The 4,529-nt window shown below is 40.4% G+C and overlaps 1 pseudogene; it reads right to left on the minus strand.

The window, feature by feature from the left end:
• Positions 1-1,345: 1,345 nt before the first annotated feature.
• Positions 1,346-3,457, minus strand: LOC149139989 (protease Do-like 7 pseudogene; annotated as a pseudogene).
• Between the last annotated feature and the right edge of the window lie 1,072 nt (positions 3,458-4,529).

Consider the following 4,529-nt stretch of genomic DNA (forward strand, 5'->3'; position numbering starts at 1 on the left):
GCTTCCACTAATCTCCATACCATTGTCTCTGTTGAGATTATGCGGGTGTTTGATAATTTCAAGAGCTTCTCTGATCTTTCGTCTATGGTGTTGCTCTTCCTTAGCGATAATAGAGGCGCTTTCCAAGCAGACATGGTGCTTAGTTTTTGACGAATGTTTTGCCAGGGCGGAAGTACGAGACCTTTCATTCTTAATGTCAGCTCCATGTTCCTTGAGTCTGGTCTGCAGGGAGCGACTTGTTTCACCAATGTAGCTTTTCCCACATGAGAAATCAATTTTATAGACCCCTTTAAGTTGATGTCTATCAATATTATCCTTGATAGATCTCATACCTTGCCTAATAGTTCCAGGGGCTGAGAATTGCGTGCTTATGTTTTTCCTTCTTAGGATTTTCGCAATCTTATCTGTAACTCCATGAATGTAAGGTAGAAAAACCCTACCACCCTCAGGTTGATCTCGGGCCTTAGGTTCATGAGATAACATCCTTTTCTCGGCTTTCTAAATTGCTCTTTTAATCTCATTTTCTTTGTAGCCTATACCTTTAAAGGTTGAGACTAAATGCTTCTTTTCTTCATTCAGATGATCAGCGTCAGAAATTCGAAGGGCCCTGATAGCAAGAGTGTTTAGAACACCAAGTTTCTGGGCTGGATGATGGTGGGAATCAGCGTGGAGGTAGTTTTCTGTATGGGTTGACTTCCTGAAGACTTTGTGCCCTATGGAGCCATCCTCTTTTCTCATGATGAGGATGTCTAGAAAAGGGATGCTCATGTTTTCTTCAAGCTCCATAGTGAATTTTATTTCTGAGGAGATGGAATTTAGGTGAATAAAAAACTTGTCAAGCTCTGCTTTACCATGTGTCCATTTTATATTAGTATCATCGACGAATCGCTTCCACCATGCTGGTTTCAAAGGGTAAGATTCCAGGGCCTTCTTTTCAAAATATTCCATGTATAAGTTGGCCACGATTGGCGAAAGGGGGGATCCCATTGCCACTCCAGATGTCTGCTCATAATATGTTCCCTGGAAGGTGAAAACTGTTGATCGCAAGAAGATTTCGGCCAACCTTGCAGTCCCTGGATTAGTAACCTCTTTTATAACCTGAATGGCTTCTTCAAGAGGAATCTTGGTGAATAAGGACACTACGTCAAAGCTAACAAGGATTTCACGTTATGAATAAGTTTCACCATAATTCACAATGATTTGAATATGTACGATGTATCAATAACACTAGCCCACCATGATTTACACTCGACCTATCAACAACATCGGCCCTCCACGATTTACGCTCTACTTATCAACAACATTGGCCCACCATGATTTACACAGCAGACAAGGTTAACAGGCTTCAGCTGGCAGGGTGGACGTAGAGTCGTTTGTTGTGTGTCGAATTAATATGCTTCTCTAGCGTGCGATTGACATATCCCATTGACCTTTTCGCCATGTTCATCAGAACGTTGACTTGATCACCATGTTCACCGAAACGTTGCCCACACGTAAATACTTGAAACATTGATACGGTGGACAAGCGACCTGGAGGGTATTCGATGGACATGCGATGCGGAGTGTTGATGAAGGGTCTACCACAGGTGCACGATAAGAAGGTGGAAAACAAAAAATTGATTGCGGAGGTCTTTGTTGGAACGGTGGCTGTCAGAACAATGGGAGTCGAGGGTGGAAGCACGACGACGTAATCCCCAACGCTTGATGGCGTGTATGCTCCTACTGCTCACATTTTGTCTAAGCGTTGTATGTCCACACTTTTCCAGGTATTCTCCAATTCAAATCCATTCCGACGTGAACGTCTGATATATCTCGATATCACACACGCACCTCTAATTTCCTTCGCCGCCACTTCTGTGACTTGGACCCTTCCATTTCGCTCTGAAGGAGGAGACACCGTGTCACTATTTCTCCATGCCTGTAGATATTCATTAACTGCAGTAAACGCTTCTCCATCTGATAATGACACCTGTGGTTGTGTTTCTCCATTTGATAATGACCTTTGTGGTTGTGCATCCCAAGATGTAATCGCAAGTCTCCTTTCCCACAGTCCAGTCACATTATCTCGAGTGTAGACTTGAGGGGCTGCATACCATTTATGTCTATCAACAGTAACCAAAAGAGACTTAATTCGATGGGGATCTTTAGGGCTCACATATTTTAACGGAACCCGCGCCCCTGGTGATAGCTTAGACAAAACAGATATAAAATCTTGAACTTGTGTAATTTCCTTCCCTGCAAATCTTTTAATGATCGCATAACAAGGAACACTTGATAGCATGTGCCCTTGTTCGGCAACATATACTAGACCACAGCTTAAGTTGAAATTCCTAGCCTGCTGGTAGGATAGAGGATGAATCATGCCACCACTGACTTCCAAGAAATAATTAGGAGTTATAGAATGTAAGTCTTGGACCTCCAAAGTAATATTTAGAGAAACACCACCCCTCTCAACTTCCAAATCGATATTCTTTCCAACATTATCATCCAGCAATGCTTCCAACTTCACAAAATGTGTCACAATATCACTATTCACGTGCACAAGTATATCCCCGGCCTCTAAATGCATCTTATGAGCAGGACCTCCAGGCACCACGGAATTTATAATAAGAATTCCTGTCCCCTCAGGAAAAGTCTTTCTCACTAATTTCTCAGTCTCGCGTTGAAGTCCTAACTGACGTGCCTTATCAAATCCTCTGTGAAGCAGGGTCATCTGAAGTGTTCCTCGAGGAATATGGACTGCACTGCTGTCCTGGTATTCACAATCTTGTAAAATTTTCAAGGCCCTTACCACTCGATCCAGTGGAAGACAAAATGAGGTAGAAGTAGTCGCATCACCGCCCGCATGTAGTCCAACTGCTTGTCCATGACAATCAATTACAGGTGACCCACTTGACCCTCCTATTGTTCCTATAGCTTCCTGCATATAAAATGTATTGAAGTCATTGTATCCATTATCAGAATAGTGGCGGGCATTTGTATCCAACTGGGCCAAGGTCCCCGGAATTATTGAAAGCTTCTCACCACTATCATTTCCTACCACCCGGATCTCCAATCCAATCACTGCAGCTTCTTTCTTTATAAATTTTGTTGGTTGTTGGATGTTGGTTACCGTTTTTGGTTTCATTTCTTCATCACTTTCAGAGGTTTCTTCCTCATTGCTGATTTTACCCTTATTAAGTGGCTTGGCCAAAACAAACTTTACTGGTTGTTGGGCCTTGGTTTCCATTTTGGGTTTTGGTTCCTCGTCACTTTCAGAAGATTCCTCCTCACTACTGCTTGTATCCATTTTGACATACTTTGCAAGAATTCCCTTTACTGGTTGTTGGACCTTGGTTGCCTTTTTCAATTTTGGTTCCTCATCGCTTTCAGAAGTTTCTTCCTCACTGCTACTTGTATCCATTTTATCATACTTCACAGGAATAGCCTTTACTGTTTGTTCACCCTTGGTTGCCATTCTTTTGTTTTGGTTCCTCGTCACTTTCAACCTTCACTGATGGTTTTGTTTCCTCACTGTCCCTATCATCTTCCTTATTATTGCTTTCCTTTAGACATGCTTTAACTCCTGCACATGATTTTTCTAATCGCTAAAATACTTCTTGAATTTTATTAAAATGTTCAACACAATCAGGATGTGAATGTAATGGCACATTGTGCGATGAACAACGTTCAAAGACTCACATGATTATATTGCGCTCCATGGCTCTGATACCACTGAAGCAACAAAACTTATAGCTTGTTGGCTTGAATGTAAAAATACACAAGAGGTATTTTGTAATAATAATTTATTATATATAAAAATGTATAAGTGATGATTGTTACAATGACGACCCGCATATATATACCTAAGCAGGTGTCCTTTCGTGACTGGGCATGTCTTTTAGACATGCCTTTTCACTTAACTTAATAACTATTTAACATAATCAATATTTGATTATTTAATATTTACATTTATTTTATTTATTTACTTGTTATGACTTATATTCATCACAGTACCTTGTACATGTATGACATAAAAGCTATCTTCCATAGACATGAAAACAAATATCATTTATTCAAAGATGGAGTAGAATATATTGTGAGAGCTCATAGCAAGAAAATAAATCTTTCGCTTGTTAATGCAGGGCAGATGAAAAGACTAGTGAATTCGAGCAAGAATTTTGTGCTTCTAATGATCAAACCCAAGAATTATGTTGACAATGAAGCTTTTAAAGGTTGTGATTCAAATTTGAAATATGAATTGGTTGACATTGTTAACCAATATGATGAGATGTTTCAGGAACCAAAGGGATTACCTCCCAAGAGAGGAATCCAACATGAGATACAGTTGCATTGATATTGTCCTCTTCCTAACATTGGTATGTACAGGATGTTAGTGATGGAAAGCGTAGAAATTAAGAAGAAAATTCAAGATTGTTGAATAAAGGGATCATCGTACCATCTTCCTCGCCATGTGTTTCACCTATTGTCTCAATGCCAAAGAAGGATGGAACATGGCGCATCTATGTGGACTTTCATGCATTGAACAA

Source organism: Pinus tabuliformis, chromosome X (assembly GCF_031772625.1).
Source record: "Pinus tabuliformis cultivar Carrire ecotype Pingquan chromosome X, CPIR1, whole genome shotgun sequence".
NCBI classification, from domain to species: domain Eukaryota; kingdom Viridiplantae; phylum Streptophyta; class Pinopsida; order Pinales; family Pinaceae; genus Pinus; species Pinus tabuliformis.